Raw genomic sequence first — 24628 nt, forward strand, 5'->3', positions numbered from 1 at the left:
ACATTCGTCATAAAAAAAGACTATAGATGATAGGCGATAAATATCATTGATGACAAATCTAAGAATATATAATAATGACTAGTCATAAGTGATAGGTTAGAATTTATCATCAGTGAAGTCATAGATGATGGGTTGTAACCATGACCTACCACTGACGTACATCTCTCATATACTAGAGAGAAAGACATAAGTGACAAATAATCTAGTTACTTATCACTTATATTAAAACATAAGTGATAGGTAATCTCTTCGTCCGTCACTTCTGTGAAAACATAAATGACGAGTAAAAAGAACATAAGTGATAGGTGAAGAGGTTACTCGTCATTTATGTGTAAGTTACCCTACAAAATTATTATGTTTCTTGGCTGCATCCTCTTACTAATAGAGAAATAATTTATACAAACGGTTCAAAAACCCCGTGCGAGACACTTTTTCAAACTGTGTTTGGAAAAGAGTCTGTACGAATCAGATTTATACAAATAATTTTTGAACCGTCTATACAAATGATTAGTACATATGGTTCTAAGCTGGAACTATTTTTACTAATAATTTATATGAATAGTTCTAAACTAGGATTATCTATAGTAATAATTTATATTAGACAAATAATTACAGACGGTTCTAAATAATTTAGAACCGTCAATATTAAGATAAAAAAAAATTGTGACCCATACTTCTACACCTCCGTCTATAAAAATGTATAGTGTTCCTTACAACGAAAATTTAGTCATTGTGCGGCGGAGCTAAACAACATAAAAGCTACCAACATGGTGGCCAAAGGAACAGAGATATTGTCATCTACATTCTACAACATCGGTGACAGGAATACACTCCACTATGGTGGCTGCCAATGCAACAAGGACCAGCTTACCAATGCCTCCTCCAAGCTAACATGAACTAACCAAGGCTTGAGAAATAGAAGAGCATTCTAAAATGAAACAGACCAATGTGTCATTAACCCAAAAAAATCTCCCAAGACACATCACAAGAATTAGCAATGCATTTGATGCAAAAACCTACATAGCTGATAGCAGGAAACTGGAAATGAACATAGAGATACAGCCCTTCTTCTCATTGAATGGCAACTTCATTGAGCCATACCTTATCCCGATAATGTCAGCAAAACCTGCAAAGTTAAGGTACTTAGCCGAATCAATCAAATGCAACGACAGTCTACAAAATAGCAACAATTATGTCTGATGCTCGGGAATACCATCGCCACCACTCATCATCTACAAGGAAATAATCTCAATGGGGAAGGGGAAGGATACATGTTTCTTATAATTGCACATATAAAAGGGGAAGGATCACATACACGCAAATATTCATAAGCAACATCTATGCTGACCGATTGTTATAAGAAATTTATGAAAAGAAAGGCTGAACCAACCTGGTCAACATACGTACATCGGGAGAAAGACCACCATGAACACAGAGGACCTAAATTTTCAGCATGTAATTTGAGTATGATTTGACACAAATAAGTTAATAACATGAACAAGTCTCTACATAGAGGAACTTACTTGGCCATTAATTATTGCTGAAAGTGTAAGGTAATCAAAAGCATGAATTTCAATATTCTTGGATCCTCAGTGGACTGCATTGGCTTGAACTACGAACTCCCTTAGAATCAGAGCTTTGAAGTACCTTGGCCTCAATCCATGGAGTCTTTTCAAATGTTGGAGTAGCCCAACGATGATATAACACAGTCCCTAACCTTGCGCGCACAAATAAGCTTGCCCATCCAGGCACACACACGTCGCCATTGTGGCTGAAAGGTGGATCTGCTGTGACTGAGCTCGCATCGGGCCTTCAGATGATGGAGCTATAGTGGCTGGCAAGGAGGGGGGCGACATGGTGGTGGCGGCTGCAGGACTCATGATCGAGCCTAGGGAAGGAGGAATCGAAGGGGGGAATGGAGGGAGCTCACTGAAGGGGCCGACGAGAGGAGCACAGAAGCCGAAAAGCTCCCCTTTGTAATCAGCGATGACGGCATCAGTGATGTAGACGGCGAGCCAGAGCGTCTTCATAGGGAGCGTGAGGCTACAAATGCCACTGTAGATGGCCCTCTGGCACGCATGCCATTTTGCAACATTAGCTGGGAGCACGAGGATGGAGTGGACAGCGACGATGAGCCCCAACACAATGAGCATGAGGATGGAGCTAGGGGCCGGCCCCACTCCTCCAACCGGCGAGCTCACCAGAGATGAGGAGGGAGGGGCCGGATCCGAGGGGCACTCTAGATCTAGGTGAGAGAAGGTTCTAGGGATGTATGTGGGACGATAAGGTTCTGAGGATAAGCTCTCAATAGGCATTGCTTGTGGTGCAAAGCGGGACTCACAGTGTTGGAACCGTATGAACTGCATTGCGTGTGGTGCAAAGAAGAATGCGCGGTGTTGGAACCGTCTGAACTACGTTATTTGTATAGACAGTCATATTTTAGAGCCATCTGTATTAATAGTACAGCTAGTTCTTAAATGTGAACCGTCTGTAATAAAGCGTCCCACTTCATGAAAATTACTCCTCGTTATTTTTCAGATGGTTCTAGTTTGGAACGTCTATGATACCTTTTTCATAGATGGCTCCAAATAGCCGTCCGTACAGGGCATCCTACTAAATTATTTCTATAGTAGTGTGGAGCATAGCCAGGATTTGACAGCCGTATTCTCCATGCAAACAACAACAATGTAACCAAATCCATATCGACAAACACACTTATATAAGAACTCACTTCATCATAGGATCAAAAAGGTTACAAAGTTCTAATCAATTCATCATAAAATCGTAAAGGTTACAAAGTTCTAATCAATTCATATTATATAAGATCTCACAACCTCGAGTTTCTATAGTGCAACTCGTCGTGTGGATTGATAACTTCAGATATCATGAACTTGGTGATCCGTTGTCGAATCCTCGGGAGTGCACCGTCATAAAAAAAGCCTAGAAATCCTGCATAATTTGATGCATAACCAATGCCATGTTATCATCGAATTAAACTAATTATGGAAATTAGTCATGAATAATCATGTATTGGACTTACATCGGGGGATTTCATATCCTTTGCTCGGATCGTGAGGAGCATGTTTCACACAATATAGAATCCGCATGCATTTCTTGGTGGTTGTTGGTGGCACTGCTGACAAAAAAATACTGTTAGATCAAAAGGGAAAAAGCAGCAATAAAGAGCATTTGGTAATCTATTTGGTAGCATTTGTTGCAAACCTGGTCTTGTGTGTCAGTCTGCGGGCGTCTTTCATGTTGTAATTAGGATCAGCTTGAAGGTACTTGTCAAAAGCCCTACATAAAGAGGGATCGATTAGGGAACATTTGAATGTTAGAAAAGTTAAATATGTAAACTAAGCTAGGCAGAAATTACACATCGAGGAGTCCTTCTACAGTATTGTAATCATGTTCTCCAGGTTTACCTTTTGGTTCTACTGGTCTTGATAAGTCGAGGTACCACACCAAGTTCCGTATGAGGCAAATGATCAGTAAGTCCCAATGACCACATGCTTATCCTTCCCTTGTTAGGTCATCTACCATCATCAAGGGCTTCCCATATTGATATTTCATGTTGGCACTAGTCCACGCTGCTCCAATATCTGTAGACTTCTTTGCCGGTACAATGGCCTTCGACCTCTTCGGCATGTGCTTCTTAGAGCCTTTCTTCCTTACTCCCTTTTCCTTCTTCTTGGGCTCTTTTGGGGAGGCAGAATTGGAGCTGGAAGAGGGGCTACCGGATGCAGAGGAGAAGGTAGTGAAGCCAACTTTTCTGAAGGAGCCGAAGGTAGTGAAGCTGCCTTCTCTGGAGAAGGAGAAGGCAGTGAAGTCGGCTTCTCTGGAGGAGGAGAAGGCATTGAAGCTGCCTTCTCTGGAAGTTAGGAGCGCAGTGATGATGCACTTGAAGCTTGTCCATACTGGGATGTATTGGATACCACGATATTGCCCCTCTTTCACTGGGTCATTTGACGAAGAGATTCACTCGAAGTTGTGACTTCATCATTGGAAGGGAGCTCCAACATGTGATCAGTGGCATTACTATGTACCATGTCCACCGTAACCACAACATAGCTAGCATGCATAAGGACACATATGTAAATATGGACATCTAGAAGTACCTGGCCCCTTTCAACCTTGATGTAATACTCTCCAAGCCTGATTACAAGGCTACAAGGCATAGGCCCTTCTAGGAGGTCAATTGTATCCGGCTCAGTCACGGAGGCTACTCGTTGATCGACCTCCTTGGAGGCGCAACTACTCTTCCATGCATTTTGGGGGCTAGCTTCATCTGGGATAGAAATCTCTATTCTCTGTGCTGCAAGCATTTGCATGATGTTGCATAAACTTTCTAGGTGATGTCCCGTGTCAATGCATCCATGTCTACTACACCTGACCTCTTCCTCTTCTTGTACATTCCGAGGTCTTCGGGAAAGCTGTATTTCTAGCCCTGGGAACTGGATACACCTCGCACTCGACCTGGGTGCTCAGGGTTTCCTAGCGTCGCTGAGAGAACATCCTGTTCCCTGACCCTGGTGAAAGAATGTTGGCTAGCTTCAGATGTCTTTTCTTTTAATTTTTCTTCAATTGACTGGGTTTTGCTATTTCTAAATGTGATTTCTCTGCTTTTGGACAACTCACCCCTTGCATGTAAATATGACCGCGATCATCCTAGAAATTACAACTACGGACCCTCACTGCCTTCTTTGGCCAACTCTTCATCCTCTGCCTGTTATTTCGCCCTTTTCCCCACATACTCGCCTGCGCTGGTCCTGTGGCTGTGCTTGTTCCTAGCTCGAAGCTACTTCTTCTCCTCACTCTTCTTTTTGAACTACTCTAAGCTATTCATCTGCAAAAAAGCATCCCAATCTTCTACTTTCAAGTGCTTGTAGCTGTCGAATGGCGCCACCCATATAGCTAAGTACTAATTAACAAGCTTGCTCTTAAAGCTTCGGTGAAGTTTTGAGACCGTTTTCATTACCACATTGACTGTGGTGATTGTTTGATGCTCACTCATATTTCCAGGGTACTCCAGATACTCCTTGATGTCATTATCGAACAAGTCCCTCTTTGCTTCGTCAAAAGGTCATCAAAATTAATCGTTATTGGCACCCTCTCCCGAACAATGAGCCATGCAACCCTCCATAATCTATTTAAGACTTTTTCATCTGTTGGTAATCCGTCAGCATCGATTCGTATGATGGTAACCTTGTCCGTTGACCATTGTGTTTGTGACCTTGGCTTTTGGGCTCGTGCACCACTACTTGACTTTGAGACTGCACTTCCTCCATCTAGAGAAAAAACAAGGGGGTTGACATGAACAAAGAATACTCCTCCATTCAAGAAGTATGAAATGCATTGACTCATCTCAATACCTCTTCGACGGAATTGTAGTTGGAGTTACTTGCCCAACATCGGTTCAGAGGCTCGCACAGAACAGGGCTCGGGCTATGCCATGAGTGCTGACTTTCGCTGTTGCTAGAGGACGACGGTGGGTACAAGCTTGGGTTCTTATCCGCCCTATCTTATGCCGGAGTGGCCTCTAGTGTGAGCATTCTCTGTGCTTGTGGTTTCTTACGGTTTGTTTTCCTCTTCTGCTCTATGGTACTTAATTGACAACTAGATTATCGTTTGTCTTAAAAAAAAAGAATTTATAAACAATCTAGATGACACACTGGATTATCATTTAAAATGGAAGAGGAGAGAAGCTAGGATCAAGTGTAGTATATTCTGTTTTCAATAGAGGAAAGAAAAAGAATCAAGAGTACTGAAAATGAATTATATGTATATATACAAAGCAACACATTTGAAATATATTCTAGTAATTTTACACAATCTACCATTTTGTTTGCACCAATCTTTCAAATCTCATACTTAGAGAAATGAAATTAATGGAATGACATCACAACTACATATGCATGCTATCAAAAGTTAGCTTCTTGTGTTATATTAAGAAGGGGGGAGGGGGAAGTAACCATGGCATATGTGATATGATATGAATTAGTATATGATCAACTTCTTGTGTGCACAAATAGTTAGCTCAAGAATATATATATATATGTGTGTGTGTGTGTGTGTGTGTGTAATTTTACATCATGGATTATATTAATCCATCAAAATTAATCTTAAAAATTTGGGATAGCAAGTTTAGATAATACAATAGTATGTGCGTCGTCCTGTCACACATGCAGATCGAAGGGAAAATTAAAATCATGTCAAATTTGATTCTTTAATACATATAACATTAGTCATCATTGAATGTATAGTTAATTAGTTTCTGAAGGTATATAATTTGATTCTTTAATACATATAACAATACATATAAAACCATAAGAGAAATACAAATACAAAAACCATCAGGAAAATATTTTTCGATGGGGAACCGTAAGACTAATTCCATCAGCGAAAGAATGACGTGAGCATTCCAAGTGCCTGATGGTATATATAGTTATCATGAAAATTAGTTTCTGACAGGCAACCCTTTGTTTCTTTTCCACTGTCTGGTAATGTCGAGGGTTAGTCCCTGATAATTATTTCGTGGTATGTTAGATAGCGGGTGCGTGAACGGTGTTTCAGGAATCGATGTGTGCTTGTACGATGGACTCAGGGACACAGGGAGTTATATAAGTTCAGGCCTCCCGGAGAATAATAGCCCTACGTCCTGTGTATTGCGTTATGGAGGATCTTAATTGGTTACAGAGGTAGTTCTTGCTGGCTGCTAGACTTGATCTGCCCTTCTCTACAAATAGGGTCCTCATTCCTTATATAGTATGGAGGAGGAGAACTTACATGTGGGGTCCAAATAGAAGACACTGCTCATCATAATATCTAACCGAAGCCATCATTACGGAGGACCATCCCTAACCACTTGATTGATCGGCCTGCTAACAACGTCCTATTCGTCGTGCGGTGCCACATCGACCTGTGAAAGTCCCACTCCGTAGCGTTTAATGCAATGAAACAAGACAATGCTCCTTTGTGCCGTCCATGACTCCGTCCACTAGAGTTGGCGCTTGGGGAAGGAAAATACTGAGTGGATGTCAATAAATACAATTAGACAGGTTGTGTCAGATCCGGCCCTGCGACCAGTGAGGCCAGTCACGGATTTATGTGATGGCGCACAAAGATTGGTCATGTATGCCTTGTACTGGTTGCAAGAACCATTCCCTGGTCGCGTATGCCTTATACTGGTTGCATGGAGATTAGAATCAGAGCTTTGAAGTACCTTGGCCTCAATCCATGGAGTCTTTTCAAATGTTGGAGTAGCCCAACGATGATAGAACACAGTCCCTAACCAAGCTGAAATAACTGTATGCAGTCATTTTGGCGGTTCTGCTAATTAGTTTGGTTTTAAATTCGTCATATAATATAATTGAATAATCAGTTTTTTACATAAAAAATAGTAGATGTTATAGGTATCTGTACACTCATAACGTTAAGGTTGATAATAGAGAGTAATTTAAACATACAAGCTTTGTTTTACTTAAAATATCATACAAATAATAAAAGTATATTTTATGATTGTTTGGGCAAATCATGTTTTTTATTGATTTAATGTCGTGACAATAGTTAACCACATTAACAAATTTACCAGCTATCAGTTCCATTAATTAGGTTTGGGACCATGGAACACCGAGATTTATAATTTGGTTAACATGTTCATGAAAACAGGCTTAGTGGCTGGACTAATTGAATGATATGGTGTTCTGGGTTAGTTTTGATCTAGAATATGCTTTTCTTTTTTGCCGTCTCATCACTGCCGAAACAATTAGAACCGGCAATGATATATTTTTCATTACCGTTTCATAAGAAAAACACAACGATAGGTTACTATCACTGCCGGCTCATAACAAACCAGTAGTGATAGTGTCATTGCCGGTTTTTGTAATGAGCCAACAGTGAACCTGGGAGTTGGACCCAAAAAATCAATTGAATCCACTTTATCACATTTACATCCACGTCCAGCCTAAAAAATCTCTAAGTCCTCGATCTCTCTCCCTCTCTTTCTGTGTGAGATCCCACCTCGATCCCATCCCCTTCATCCTGTGCGCCACCCAAATCCAATCCACCCATCCACGTGTCGGCCTTATCACTCCCTCCCCACCAGCCCCTATACAGATCACCCCTCTCCTCACTCTCCTAGAGTTGGCATTTCCCGAGTCACCCCACCAGCCAGCCTCAGCCATGGCCGTGTGTCACGTCCCAAATCCGTAATCACCTAATTAAGCATAATTATGCTTCTTAAGCATTATGTTTAAGTTTGTGTGACTTTGTTTTGTAACTCTAAAGTAATTCATTTAAAGTCATTCAAATAAGAGAAAGAAAATTAGAAGGGAAAAGAATAGAAATCGCATTGGAAATACCTCCTTTCTCTAACATATGGGCCCCACAAGTGGCCCCACCATCCCAACCACCAAATGAGGCAGCACCACCTGCTCCCTCTCTCTCCTCTTCACTCCCCACGCCCTCACTTGAGCAGCACAGCTGCTATAGCTCACTCAGCCCCCTCTCTCTCAAGATCTCTCTCACTCGTCCCTCGAATCTGCACTCTAGAAGCGAAGACAAGGTATGCATGTGGTATCATTGCGTTTTCTAGTTCATGAGCTACTCAACTATCCAATCCATTTTCATTTTTTGGAAGAATCGAGTTCTTGAAGTTCTTGACGTTCTTGAGCTTTTTGGAGCAAAAATGGAGTTTTGGTCAAAAATGACCTCTAGAGTCCTGTTGCTAGTTGATGAGTGAGTTCTAGGATCCTTGGACTATCCCTAACATGTTCCATTTAGGCTTGAAAAAGATCACAACTCAAATCGACCAAAAATCCACTCGAGAGCAGTTTTCTGGGCTGACCCAGATATTCCGGTCTCACCCGGATACTCCAGGTTCAGAAGAAATTGTCCGTCGAATTGTGTTCAAAATTGGTTAGGGTTTAGGGTGCGATATTGGTTTAGAATCCTTTGGATGGGGCATATGCATGTTTGTGTAGCACAGATTTGTAAAGTGAGTTGAATCACCCGAGTGAAAAGTTGTGAAGAACCCAAGTCTGTATCACCCGGATAATCCGAGTAAGCCCGGAGACTCCAGGTAATTGTGTTATTGAATAAGCAAAAGCCTCTTTCGGAGCATCACTCGGAGTGCCCGGCACATCCCGGATAGTCTGGACCAACCCGCAGGTTCTGGGTTAAGTTAGAGTAGTGGCTAACCGAGAGCCTTCACCGGAGGATGGCCCAGAGGCTCTGGAACCTAGATACTCCAGGTCAGTCAAGCAAAAAGGCAGTAACCGAGCACCTATTCCGGAGGTTCACCCGGAGTGTCCGAACCCGAATACTCCGAACCAGCCCGGATACTCCGGATGCCTGTTATTTTTCAGATTTTGTTTAGATCGTTTAGAGTTGCATTGATTCACATGTCTTATACTTCCAGCATGTTTTTGAGCATTGTGGCATACCTTGTTGCATTCATTCATGCTCATCATTGCACGCTTTCTTGTTTAGTGAACAAGGAGCTGGAGCATGGAGCGGTTGCAGTTGAAGATGACTCCAATCTTCTAGATTTATGTGAGTGTTGCGTGGGTAATTATAGGTAGCCACCTGAGCAGCAAGGCAAGCAACTAAGCATATTGCACCTTTGTTCAATTGAATGAAGTTTAAAATTGATAAATTATGCTTATGTATATTGCATGATTAGTGAGTCGGTGTCGGGTATAAATGGGTAGATCCTATGTTGGTTGCATTCGCTCTACCTCGAGATATTGTTTACCCGCACCCTTATAGCCATGTTGACTTAAATGCTTAGCAATGCATAGGTCACCGGTAGAAGTCGAGCGGTGGAATGTTCCATCGTTCGCGAGCAATGGGTGGTGAGTATGAGACAAGATGTGAGCGGTTCTATGAGGTTTTTATCCTGCCCGGATGTGAAGTTCGCCTGGGTAGGTTGGAAGAGGAAACTGGACACCGTAGACTGTTTGCGTTGTTGAAGCACCGATCGTCGGTGTTGTCGGCTTTAGCACTTATAGTACTCACCACATGCCGATCTAATGGTAAGGCGAGCCGAATGCCTTTGTAGCTGTGGTCATTTGGGGCCTGAACATCGACGGTATAAGTGGGCGGGCTTGTAGTGGTACTAGTTTGCTCTGGGAGTAGTTCTAGTACCGCCGTGCCAAGCGATTCATGTTTCAAATGATCGGGGCTTATTGGGAAAGGTTGACAGGAGTACCCCCTTGTTTGGATCTATGTGGTCATGCAAGGCGTATGGTCCTCAAGTCGTGTGGGTCCAGGAGTATCCCCCTGTAGGCGTAAAAACATTTCGAAATACCGCGCTCTCGGTCATGAGCATGCTTCTATCCATCTGCATCGGTCGTAGAGTTTTCTCTTGTGGTTGATGGTTGGATATGTGGGAGATGGTTGAGTTGGTCATTGTTACATGTATGTTCATAATGGTTCCTTTTATTTATGTTCAGTTGGTTATGGTAGGTTAGAGTTATGCTGTTGTTGGTTAAGTTTGTTGCTCACACATATATGTCTAGGTTGCTTACCGCTTATGTTTAACTTAACCTTGCGGCTTTTCCTTGCTAATGGCTCAATGCATAATCCTTGGAGTTGAGCTATGTATTTGTGCTCTATATGGTTTAAGTCTTGCAAGTACCTTCGTACTCATGCATGGGTTTTCAGGTGCTGCCGGTGAGAAAGAGCTGGTGTTTGGCTATTTCGTGCTTGCCGATCAGGGTGGCAGGCAAGAGTAGTGCATCATACTCTCAGAGTTTGTGCTTTTGGGGTGGAGCCTAAGGGTATGTGGCTCCACTCTCCTTTGTTTATATTTCCGCTATGTAGTTGTTGTTACCTTTTGTTCTAAATTGTTGCAAATGGTTGCATGCTTAAGAACTTGTAATATAAATGTTAATTACTCTCTCTTTCTTAAGCTATGTTGTGATGCTAATTGTTGGAAGGCCTGTATTCCGATCTTGGGTAGAAAACATGTGCCGGGACTACCGGGATGATATTCTGTTTAATCATTGAGCTTGTGATTATGAATAATGATTCTCCTGGTGATTAATTAGAATATTATTTGGATGGTTCCCCACAACGTGATATCAAAACTTGGTTTAATGAAGTAACCTAAACATAATTAGAACATTGTTTTGTAAGTGGTTAACTTCACTAAGCAACTCACAAATATTTCTTTTTTGCATCTTCTTGCCAATATGTATGAACCTGCTATATTATGCCCCTAAGTATAACGTATGTAGTTGTAATGTTTGATGGGGCGAGATGCATTTGAGAAAGATGCGTGTAGTTCAGAAGCGAGCATGCTTTCATGTTTCATTGTTCATTTTGCACCATGCCTTTGAACATGCGTTTTCATCATTATGTAGTATACAGATCCAAATAAGTGAGGTCCGACGTAGCAATATAGCATTAGTTGGAATTTGATCTTTCACCTATGTCGGAATTTAGCCTTTCACATCTCTTTCTTCTCATCGCCACAACAGCATGAGAACCCGTGGCAGTTTGGGAGATCTTCTCTAGGGTTCTAATGAGAACAATCCTCTGCAACCTCCACCGCCGAGCATGGCAGATGTCCTAATGCAAATTGAATAAAATCGTCAAGCTCAGACGGTGCTTCTTGAAGCTCTCGTACGTAACAAGGCCCCTCATGGAGGAGGTGTGGTCGGGCGTTGAGATGACTTCTCGGATTTCCTTAGGACTCAGCCACCTACCTTCATGCGGGCCGAGGATCCTCTAGATGCTGACCACTTGCTCCGGATTATCAAGCAGAAGCTCGCCCTCCTCAAATGTGAAGATCATGAGAGAGCACTCTTCGCTGCTCATCAATTTCAAGGCCCGGCAGATGCGTGGTGGTCCAACTACTTGGCCATGCACCCCGCCGATTATCGGGTGTCTTGGGTGGAGTTCCGCCAGGCATTCTGGGATTTCCATATTCCTAAGGATCTTATAGAGATCAAAAGAAGGGAATTCATGGACCTCAAGCAAGGAGGTAAACCAGTGATGGAATATGTGCAGGTGTTCAACCACCTTGCACAGTATGCTCAGGATGAGGTAAACACCAACAAGAGGAAACAATACAACTTTGTCAACAGCCTCAACTCGAAGATGCAAGACCGTCTATTCGCACATGAGTTCACCGACTTCAACAAGTTTGTGAGCACATCTCTCACGGTGGAGTTCAAGCTCAAGAACCACCAGGAGGAGAAGAAGCGCAAGAGGGGTCCGTCGCCTTCCATGGGCGGGAGCTCTCAACGTGCCCGCACTGAGAGTCAACTTCCACCATCTCACGTGTCGGCACCGACTGCTCGACGACCAATGTGGATGGTGTGGCGCCCGTCTTCCTTCGCTCCACAAGGAAAGCCTGCAAGACCTATTGGCTCTCAAGTGAGCATGACAGGTGGCCCCGACGGCCCGTGCTACAACTACGGCCATGTCGGCCACTATGCTCGGGATTGCCCATATCCGAAGCCGGGAGCCGTGGTGACCGCTCCAAGGCCACCACCTGCTCAGTTTGCACCGCAGTCTTCTTAGGCCACCCACGTCCCCAAGCATGGCCGAGCGCACCACACCACCGCTGATGAAGTTCATGAGGGTGACAACGTACTGATGGGTACGTTGAATATGAGTTTTAATTCTGTCACCATTCCCACATCTGTTCTTTTGGATTCTGGGGCTTCTCAATATTTCATAGCGATGAGTTATACATGGTGTCACGGGTTAGATGTTAGCGCCACTCCTATGCCTTATCTAATAGATGCACCTGGAGCTGAGGTTCTTATTAATCAGTGTGTTCCTAGAGCATCGTTGGTTATCAATGAGATACCCTTTGGTTCAAATTTGTTGGTAATGAACTCCAAAGGGATAGACGTCATCCTGGGGATGAATTGGCTTACCAAGAACAAGGCTGTCATAGATTGTGCTCGATGGATCGTCACTCTTAATGGCCTATCCAGCACTCAAGTTCAAGCTTAAGGGTATCAATCCTTGTCTTTATGCCTTGAAGGCTGTCCCCACCATGGATCTGTTAAGCATTCCTGTGGTGTGTGAATTCCCGGATGTCTTTTTAGATGAGTTGCCAGGGATGCCACCCGACCGCTCTGTGGAGTTCTCTATTGATCTTGTGCCTGGAATGGCCCTAGTATCAAAAAGGTCTTATAGGATGCCGCCAAATGAATTAGCGGAACTGAAGAAACAGTTGAAGGAGTTGCTAGAGAAGGGGTTCATTCGTCCGAGCTTCTCACCTTGGGGATGCTCGACAATCTTTGTGAAGAAGAAAGATGGATCTCTTCGGATGTGTGTTGATTACCGTCCTCTGAATGAGGTCACTGTCAAGAACAAGTATCCACTCCCGAGGATCGACATTCTATTTGATCATTTGACCGGTGCCCGGGTTTTCTCTAAGATTGACTTGAGACTGGGCTATCATCAAATCAAGGTCCGATCAGAGGATATTCCAAAGACAGCTTTCTCGACTTGTTATGGTCTTTATGAGTTTACCGTCATGTCCTTTGGCTTGATGAATGCCCCATCATTCTTCATGTACTTGATGAACACGGTATTCATGGAGGAACTGGATAAGTTTGTTGTGGTTTTTATCGACGACATTCTTATATACTCTAAGAATGAAGAAGAACATTCTGAGCATCTCTGTATTGTTCTTGGCCAACTCAGAGATCATCAACTTTATGCTAAGTTCAGCAAGTGTGAGTTCTGGCTTAGGGAGGTAGATTTTCTAGGTCATGTTATGTCAAAAAATGGTGTTGCAGTTGACCCAAGAAAGGTGCAAGATGTGCTTAAATGGGTACAACCCAAGAATGTCACGGACATCCGGAATTTTCTCAGACTTGCAGGCTATTACCGCCGGTTCATCGAGAATTTCTCCAAGGTTGCCAAGCCAATGACCGAGTTACTGAAGCAAGGGAACGTGTTTGAGTGGTCAAGTGAATGTGAGTCAGTTTTCCAGACCTTGAAGAAGCTACTCACGACTGCTCCCGTTCTTGCTTAGTCTGATGTTGGCAAGAGCTTCGACGTCTATTGTGATGCTTCTCGCATGGGCCTCAGATGTGTCCTTATGCAAGAGGGTAGAGTTGTCGCCTATGCCTCCCGCCAGTTGAAGTGCCACAAGGAGAATTACCCAACACACGACTTAGAGCTTGCCGCAGTGGTGCACGCTCTAAAGATCTGGTGCAATTACCTAATGGGCAATTTGTGCCGTATCTACATGGATCACAAAAGTCTCAAATATATCTTCACTCAGGCGGATTTGAATATGAGGTAGTGATGGTGGCTCAAGTTGATCAAAGACTATGAGTTGGAAGTTCATTATCACCCCGGTAAGGCTAATGTGGTCGCCGATGCTTTGAGCCAAAGGGCTCATTGCCATTGTCTTAGAGTCCAGCTCGGGAATGCCACACTTTGTGATGATTTCCACCGGCTTGGACTTGAAATGGTTTCAGATGGTTTTCTCGGCAATCTAGAGATAAGATCCACTCTCCTGGATGATATCAAGGCAACTCAGAAGGGTGATAAGGGCATGGCCAGAATCCAGGAGAAAATGAAGATCGGCAAGGCTGTGTGCTTTTCTAAAGATGACCAAGGTATTTTGTGGTTCAGGAACCGTCGTGGTTCTAAAGGTTGAGGCACTAAGGAGGAAGATACTGGATGAGGCTCATGACTCGTTGCTATCCATTGATCCAGGGAGCACAAAAATGTATCAAGACCTCAAGCCACAGTTTTGGTGGACTCGCATGAAGCGAGAAATCGCTTGATATGTCGCTAAGTGTGATGTTTTCCTGAGCATCTCAAGCCAGCTGGTACACTTCAACCTTTACCTATTCCCTCCTATAAGTGGGAGGAGATCGGCATGGATTTCATTACTGGATTCCCGAAGACCTCGCATGGCCATGACTCGATTTGGGTCATTGTGGATCAGTTGACAAAGTCCGCTCACTTCTTGCCCGTCAAGACCACATTTTTGGCCAAGCAATATGCAGAGCTATACCTCACTCGGATTGTTTGCCTCCACGGGATTCCGAAGAAGATCATTTCTGATCGAGGAACTCAGTTCACTTCTCAATTATGGAGGAGCCTTCATGAAGCTATGGAGACTGAGCTCTTCCATACTACTGCGTATCATCCTCATACCGATAGTCAAACTGAGAGGGTGTATCAGATTTTGGAGGATATGCTCCGGGCTTGTGTTCTCACTTATGGGAAGAGGTGGGACATTTGCTTGCCATTTGCCGAGTTCTCATATAACAATAGCTTCCAAACGAGCATTGGCATGTCACCATTTGAAGCTCTATATTGCTCATGATGCCGAACACCATTGAATTGGTTCGAATCTGACAAAAGGGCTTTTCTGGGCCCGGATTTGGTCAAAGAGGCCGAAGAGCATGTTCTAGCTATTCGAAAGTGTCTTCTCATGGCACAATCACAGCAGAAGAGCTATGCGGATCACCGCCACCGAGACCTCGAGTTCACAATTAGAGATTATGTGTATCTCAAGGTTTCCCCTCTCAAAGGCGTCCGACGTTTCCAAGTTCGAGGCAAGCTAGCGCCTCGCTATGTGGGACCTTTTCAAATTGTTGGCCGGCGTGAAGATGTAGCCTATCAATTTGACTTGCCGCCGTCTCTCTCTGCCATGCATGATGTGTTCCACGTGTTGCAATTAAAGAAGTGCCTTCGAGTTCCAGTCGAGGTCGTTGATGTTGCACCTCAAGAGTTGCAGCCGGATCTTACATATTGTGAGTGACCGATCCAGATATTGGATGTAGCGGAATGCAAAACTCAGCGTCATTCTATAAAATTCATCAAAGTCCAATGGAGCAACCACACCGAAGATGAGCCAACTTGGGAGCGTGAGGATAAAATCTGCTCCGAGTATCCCGAGCTTTTTGAGAGCTTGTAAGTATTGTGTAAATTTTGCACAATTGGGACCTCTTGCATGTCTATGCTCATCACTGTGTTGAATAAAAATATTGCATTAGGTTCCGTACTTCACCGCGTGATATCTCTCTCAGTGTGGTTCCTAGACTCATCGTCCTCTCCCCGACTCGTACCGAATCTCGGGACGAAATTCTTCTTAGGGGGGGGGGGAGGTTTGTCACGTCCCAAATCCATAATCACCTAATTAAGCATAATTATGCTTCTTAAGCATTATGTTTAAGTTTGTGTGACTTTGTTTTGTAACTCTAGAGCAATTCGTTTAAAGTCGTTCGGATAAGAGAAAGAAAATTGGGAGAGAAAAGAATAGAAATCGTATTGGAAATGCCTCCTTTCTCTAACATGTGGGCCCCACAAGTGGCCTCACCATCCCAACCACCAAATGGGGTAGCACCACCTGCTCTCCTCCCTCACTCCCCACACCCTCACTTGAGCAGCACAGCTGCTGCAGCTCACTCAGCCCCCTCTCTCTCAAGCTCTCTCTCACTCCTCCCTCGAATCCGCACTCTAGAAGCGAAGCCAAGGTATGCATGTGGTACCATTGCGTTCTCTAGCTCATGAGTTACTCATCTATCCAATCCATTTTTGTTTTTGTGGAAGAATCGAGTAGTTCTTGAAGTTCTTGACGTTCTTGAGCTTTTTGGAGCAAAAATAGAGTTTTGGTCGAAAATAAGCACTAGAGTCGTGTTGCTAGTTGATGAGCGAGTTCCAGGACCCTTGGATTATCCCTAACATGTTCCATTTAGACTTGGAAAATTGCAACTCGAATCGACCAAAAATCCACTCGAGAGCAGTTTTCTGGGCTGACCCGGATATTTTGGCCTCACTCGGATACTCCGGGTTCAGCAGAAATTGTGCATCGAATTGTGTTTAAAATTGGTTAAGGTTTAGGGTGCGAGATTGGTTTAGAATCCTTTGGATGGGGCATATGCACGTTTGTGTAGCACATATTTGTAAAGTGAGTTGAATCACCCGAGGGAAAAGTTGTGAAGAACCCAAGTCTGTATCACCCGGATAATCCGAGTAAGCCCGGAGACTCCAGGTAATTGCGTTATCAAATAACCAAGAACCTCTTCTGGAGCCTCACTCGGAGTGTCCGGCACATCCCGGATAGTCCGGACCAACCCGAAAGTTTCGGGTTAAGTTAGAGTAGTGGCTAACCGTGAGCCTTCCCCAGAGGATGGCCCAGAGGCTCCAGAACCCGGATATTCTGAATTCACCTGGATACTCAGGATCAGTCAAGCAAAAAGGCAGTAACTGAGCGCCTGTTCCGGAGGTTCACCCAGAAGGTCCGAACCTGGATACTCCGAACCAACCCGAATACTTCGGATGGCTGTTATTTTTCAGATTTCGTTTAGATTGTTTAGAGTTGCATTGATTCGCATGTCTTATACTTCCACCATGTTTTTGAGCATTGTGGCATACCTTGTTGCATTCATTCGTGCTCATCATTGCACACTTTCTTGTTTAGTGAACAAGGAGCCGGAGCATGGCGCGGTTGCAGTTGAAGACGACTCCAATCTTCCAGATTTCTGCGAGTATTGCGTGGATAATTATAGGCAGCCACCTGAGCAGCAAGGCAAGCAACTAAGCATATTGCACCTTTGTTCAATTGAATGAAGTTTAAAAATGATAAATTATGCTTATGTATATTGCATGATTAGTGAGTCGGTGTCGGGTATAAATGGGTAGATCCTATGTTGGTTGCATTTGCTCTACCTTGAGATATTGTTTACCCGCACCCTTGTAGCCTTGAGAGTATGTTGTCATCTAAGTACATTTTCGATTTAAATGCTTAGCAATCCATAGGTCATTGGTAGAAGTCGAGTGGTGGAATGTTCCATCGTTCGTGAGCGATAGTTTTAATTGTTGATCACAACGTTGGATATGGGTTGATGATGGTTGTATGAGTGGTGAGTATGGGACAAGACATGAGCGGTGCTAGGAGGTGTTTATCTTGCCCGAATGTGGAGTTCCCCTGGGTAGGTCGGGAGAGGAAACCGGATACCGTAGACCATTTACTTCGTTTAAGTATTAATCATCGGTGTAGTTTGCTTCGAAATGCCGCGCTCTCTGTCATGAGCATGCTTCTGTTTATCTGCATCGGTCGTAGAGTTTTCACTTCTGGTTGATGGTTGGATATGTGGGAGATGGTTGAGTTGGTCTTCGTTACATGTATGTTCATAATGGTTCCTTTATTTATGTTTAGTTGGTTATGGCAGGTTAGAGTTATGTTGTTGTTGGTTAAGTTTGTTGCTCACACATATATGTCTAGGTTGCTTACCGCTTATGTTTAACTTAACCTTGTGGCTTTTCCTTGCTAATGGCTCAATGCAGAATCCTTGGAGTCGAGCTATGTATTTGTGCTCTATATGGTTTAAGTCTTGCGAGTATCTTTGTACTCATGCCTGTATTTTCAGGTGCTGCCAGTGAGGAAGAGCTGGTGTTTGGCTACTTCGTGCCTGCCGATCAGGGTGGCGAGCAAGAGTAGTGCATCCTACTCTCGGAGGTCATGCTTTTGGAGTGGAGCCTAAGAGCATGTGGCTCCACTCTCCTTTGTTGTATAGGTTTATGTTTCCGCTGCGTAGCTGTTGTTACCTTTTGTTGTAAATTGTTGGAAATGGTTGCATGCTTAAGAACTTGTAATATAAATGTTAATTACTCACTCTTTCTTAAGGTATGTTGTGATGCTAATTGTTGGAAGTCCTGTATTCCGATCTTGGGTAGAAAACATGTGCCGGGACTACCGGGATGATATTCTGTTTAATCATCGAGGTTGTGATTATGAATAATGATCCTCCTGGTGATTAATTAGAATATTATTTGGACGGTTCCCCACACCATGGAAGTGGACTAGGGATTTCGCCTGCTCGACGAGGCATCTCTGGTCGCCTACATCGAGCATCACGGGTGCAGAGCGCGAGGGGCTCTGGCGAGCTTGAGAAATAGTGGGTGCTGGAAAGCTTGAGCAGTTCTGACTCCATCATCATCAAGGATGTCGGCGACAGAACATCAACCTCGTCTAGATAATGCTCTCCGGCACCATCGTGGTCAACTCTATGGCTCCTTCGAGCGGCGTGTGGTCTCTCTTCTCTCTCAGCTCGCTCATCTCGGTCGGGAAGGAGGGTGCTGTGATGAGGAGCTCCTGGCTTGATGATCATTTATTGAATTGGTGTAATGACTCGACAAAATCAAGAGAAAAAAAGTTTTCTTTTGGGCAAACAAAATTGGAAGGATGTTAATGGCTAGGTTCAAAAGAGGAAAGGCTTGCGGTGTATACCTAGGCACCCAGAGATGAGGAAGGGCATAGAAAACGACGAAATGCTTCGGGGAGTTGAAAATAAGCATAGATCTGGAGATTCCCAAATAGGTCAACCTTTTGAACTACTTGCTGAATCCATGAGCAGGCACGAGACAACCTGGCAAACTGAAACATCTTAGTAGACAAAGGAAAAGAAAGCAAAAGTGAAAGGGGTATTTCCATGGGTTTGCCTTGGTATCGTGTTCATACCGTCGTATTGAATGATCCAGGTAGATTGCTTGCGGTGAATATAATCCACACAGCTCTTGTTTCTAGGTGGGCTGGCTCGATGGCTTTATACGAATTAGCGGTTTTTGATCTCTTTGATCCTGTTCTGGATCCAATGTGGAGACAAGGTATGTTCGTCATCCCCTTCATGACTTGTTTAGGAATAATCAATTCATGGGGTGGTTGGAGTATTTCAGAAGGAACTATAACGAATCCGGGTATTAGCGGGAGCCATCGCATGAGGCAGTTGTTGGTGGCGAGCGCGGGCCATAGTAGAGAGGGGGAGTCCTTTTTTAGTACAAACTTACGCACGCCATCTACACACACAACCTACACGAGAGCACCGTGTTCGCTCCTAAAATCCACAAACACGGGCAGCTAGAGCTTGCCACTAAAGCCCCCACCAACGGACTCAAGCCCGGGTTGTATCGATATTGACCGAGAGCTTTAGCCACCCGGGCTACGAGCCGTTCGTGAGAGGGGGGAGTCCTGGTAGAGGCGAGTTGAGCCTGTGATGCTAGTCAAGATGGTGTCGTTTGGCCTTTTGTGAGGTCTGGAGTTGCACACTATGTAGAATGTAGCCATGTGGCATAGGATACAAGGATGAGCCGCCAGCAACAAGGATAATGAATGCCCACGAAGGACTGGCTGAAGATGGTTCTATAAGACAGGATACAAGGATAAGGCCAGCGTGGTCGTCCACTCATGTCGTAGTTATTACGTGAAAAATAGATAAAAGAGACACGAAATTAGTAATGAGTCGTCGTGACTCGTCACTAAAGATCTATTAGTGATGGATCGACTCGTCAATAATGTGCCATCTGATTGGGACCTGATATAGATCCGTCACTAATAAGCGGTCATTAGTGATGGGTTATAACATGATCCGTTCCTAATGATAATAATAACGAGTCAGTTGTTACCCATCACTAATGACCAACTCTGATCACTAATGACAGTATTTACAATTTTTTTTTCTTATTTTTTTCATCTCAGCAGTACTAGAACAGGAACCATTATACATTTGCTCAAGTTTGATGTAAAGGGTGGTGGCTATAGATATAAATGCGTGCTCTAAAAACCGTGCAAAAACTTTAGGGGGCATGAACTCAATCTTCCAGACCGAATTTGGCCTCGAAAAATTTGACCCGATATAGTGGGGAAAAACGGATGTAAATTTTTTAGATGTCCATAGAGTATAAAACATTGAAATTGGAGTCCGTATGCAAAAGGTACGCCAGTTTTACCGAAGGTGAGAAAAAAATAAGAGTCTGTATACAAAAATCATTAGTGATGGGTAAATATTATGACCCATCACTAATGTTTAGTCATAGTGACAGGTCACGATTATTACCTGTCACTAATAACCTTCGACAAAGAAGGTTAAAAAGATAAAATATACGGTTTCCATCACAACTACATGAGCAGTGAGGTGGTAAGGAGCTACGCGCGCGATGGGGAGGTTGTGGGTTTGATTCCTACGGAACGTAGATTGAAAACACGCTATGAAAAATAGCGTGGTTATGAGGCATATGCAGTGGGCCTGCCTAGGGATGGTTCGGGTGAAAAAATATTTTTTTGACTTTTTTGTGTCAAAAAATACGAAATTTATTATCAGTCATTAGTGACAGATTAAAATTACGGCCCATCGCTAATGTTCGGTCATTAGTGACGGGTCACGGTTATGACCTATCACTAATCACCTCATTAGTGACGTGTTTAGAGTGATGGGTGTGAAACCCGTCACTAAAGATAGTTATCACCTGTCACTAAAGATATTTTTTCTCATAGTGAGTTGAAACCCACTCTCCTCGGTGGGTTTTGAACCAACACCTCTTCTCATTCCCTCCAACCAAACAAGGTAAAAGCCATCTTTGCCTCTCCATTTCTCATCTGTACCGGTCCTAATCTATGAATCAAACACCACCTTATTATATGACAGCCCTAGATATAAAATCTTGAGCTGTACACACAGTTGCTGGTAAAAGATTGATTGGCTTGTGATAAATGGAGGAGTATTCCCTCTATTTCTTTTTAGTTGTTATTGACTATTGGCAGTCTTTTAATGCGATTTTGACCATTTTCTAATATTTAATAATATAATATGATGAATTTTTAATGTCAATTATGATGATATAGTTTTCAAATGTCCAATCCAATCTTGATAGTTTTAAACACATCTATAGTTAAAATATCATAAACCACAAGGATTCTAAAGCTTCAAATAGAATGAATCAATGGAGCCTTTCTGATGTAAAATGTATGTATCAAGGTGACATATTGCAACTGCTTAGCATGTCCCATACTCCCATTGCAGCATAAAAGTCAATATATACCAGCTGAAAGAACAATATAGCTCCAGCTGATTGTCTTATTCAACTTCATCAAACATCCAAGCTATTAAGCAACAGATATTTTCGGATGCAATATGCCTTCTGAAGAGAATATAATATGCAGATCTAATATCTAGCTATTGTGGAAGGGTGTGATTAGAGGGAGTTACATTAATCGGAGCAGTGCTATTGTTTGGTACTCACCTTACGTGCCATGGCAGTGTCTAGGTAGTGGTATGAAGGAAGTGGTGTATATGAAGGTGACAGAGAATGGTTGAGAAGATATTTGGATTTTGGAGGACAAATATTGTTAACAAAGTTTGATAGTGTTGATGCTCAAACGTCACATGTATAGGTTATACAAATGACTAAATAAACCCTTGACTAAATCTACAGTACCACAAACGCCATTGACACACATATTCTACACTACATCCTTAACACTCCCACCCCTTTCAAGAGGCGTACGGAATAGCAAGGAGTTTAAAGATAACGCTAAGGAAAATATAGAATCTAGGTCTTGAAATTATCATCATGGTGTGCAACTATTGAAATGTAAGTCAAGTAGTAGACAATTTCCTCTCACACCGATGTTAGCCATCAACAAATTGGTGCTGCCTTCAGAAACTGTTTCGGCTGTCTATGGTATGATTATATTGAGCAAATTGTGAATATTAGTGATCCATGCTCATGCATGACTTGAACCTATTCGAATTGTGATCTGCAATAGCACGTATGACAATATGTGATGTTGTTATTATTTCCTTCTGATAAGCCCTGTGGACTAGGGGAAATTGCAAAGCTCATCAATGCTGGAAAAATCGATTCCTCGAGCTGATCACAATGAAGACACTGAAGGTACTTAGATTTTTTTTAACATGGTATTGCTTCTGTTGTTTTTTTTTTGTTTGATCACACGAACATCTGTATCCCTCATAGCCAGGATACAAATGTCATTGGGAAGCAATAAAGGATGGAATTCGCTTAATGGGCCGTGGGGCAGAAGAAATCAAATGGCCAATTCACCTTGAGGTAAACATAATCTCCAGTTAAATAAAGTATTTGTATCTAATCAGGAGTGACATTTACTCTTATAATTTCTTATTTCCTTGCAAGCCATCTTGTCAGGAACGACATGCTTACCTTTAAAGTTCAAAATGAACGCCTGGCTCTTACCTAGAAAGATTATGTTCTGCGTCTTGCTTCATTTGATGACACAAGTTTGAAACATGAAATTGGACATCTATTGAGAAAAAAGAACTTTTTTTGGTTAAACTAATATTACTTTATTTCTCCACATGATCTACTAGCCTGTCCATAGCATGCAATCATGCTGAGTACAGATAATGGCTTTTTTCCTGAACCTAATTATGGAATCAATTTCCTTTCAATCCCGTCGACGTCCAGCATACCTTCTTGAAGTCCAAAATGAATCTTTGGCCTTTTACCTACAATGATTGTTTTTATTCATTGCTGCATGCGACGGCACAAAATTAAAGCATGAACATGGACATTTGTTCCTTAGCTTGCAACCGTGCCGTGTACAGATGATTTGATTTCTTTATCAATATCATTTGGCGAAAGACCAACTGATACAAAGTGGTCTTGAATGGGATGATGTAGGTGACTAAAAGAGCAACATGATGATTTTCCTTCAGTTGTCTCGATGGTGACTAGATTAAATCAGTCCTGAATATTGCTGATGTGGATAAGTTTGAACTTTAGTTCCCTAATTCGGCCCTTCATGTCCTTTTTGCGGTTGCTGGTGTTATTTTACATATTGGTTTCTGAATTCAGAAATCCGTTCTTAAACAGTACATGCACTGAAAATTGCAGGTATCAAGGGAGACAGCAAGGGCAAAAGCTGCCATCGAAGCAGCTGGTGGAACAGTATGATTGGTGTATTACAATGGATTCCAGGCGCTCCTCAAGCCCGAGTGGATTGAGAAGAAGGGCCAACTGTTACCAAAAGCGGCGAGGCCTCCGCCCAAGCAGCGAGACAAGGTTGATAGCATTGGCTGCCTGCCTGCACCAACAAAGCCACTTCCCTTCACACCAGAGGAACTAGAGTTGCAGCAAAGCATGACGCTGCTCGTGTGATTGCATAAGATGGGTGCACGTTGGAGGCACCTTTTTCATTCGACACACCAAACAGGCCCCTGAGAATGTGTATTGCATTAGTTCGAGCAGGGCCTGTATAAGAATGGACTGTTATATCTCGAAGATCCATTCCTTTTGGAATGAGATCCCTTGGCCGCAGTTTCTTAATTTAGCTTGTCGTTTGGACTGGTGAAAGTCATTTTTCACGAGTACAAATTTGGAGGGAGCAGCAGCACCCGGATGGCCGGATGGGTATCTGAAGAGGATCCCGATCGATCCAGGTTAATATCTCTTGATATTGCCAGATGAATATATCCTGATAGTTGGCTGCCTAAATGACTGGGAACGAATTTTATTGTGGGATGCAGTGCAGTGTGAAGCACCATCCAAATTAACAGGTTTAATCATGAATCACTGAACCCATGAATCAAAAAAGAAGACAAGCTAGTCAACATTGAAATCACGCATAGCATATTCCACGCCAGCAACAAGTAGACCTGATCTTAGTTTTGCCCCCACTACTCCAAAATAGGTCAACAATGCCGATCCTAAAACCTCATCAGTGCCGATTTTGGAACCGGCACTCCATAAGTGGCACTGATAGTCGAAGCCTAGCAGTGCCGATTTTGGAACCGGCACTGATGAGATTTTCCGTAAAACAAAAAAAAGAGGCCAAGTAAACGAGTCGGCTCGATGCATTGAGCCGAGCCCACTACTGCCC

At 43.1% G+C, this 24628-nt stretch overlaps 1 pseudogene; it reads left to right on the plus strand.

Moving 5' to 3' along the window:
* Positions 1-22650: 22650 nt before the first annotated feature.
* LOC133887969 (large ribosomal subunit protein uL15m-like) lies at positions 22651-24193 on the plus strand (annotated as a pseudogene).
* The last annotated feature ends 435 nt before the right edge of the window (positions 24194-24628 follow it).

This window comes from Phragmites australis, chromosome 1 (assembly GCF_958298935.1).
Source record: "Phragmites australis chromosome 1, lpPhrAust1.1, whole genome shotgun sequence".
Lineage (NCBI taxonomy): Eukaryota > Viridiplantae > Streptophyta > Magnoliopsida > Poales > Poaceae > Phragmites > Phragmites australis.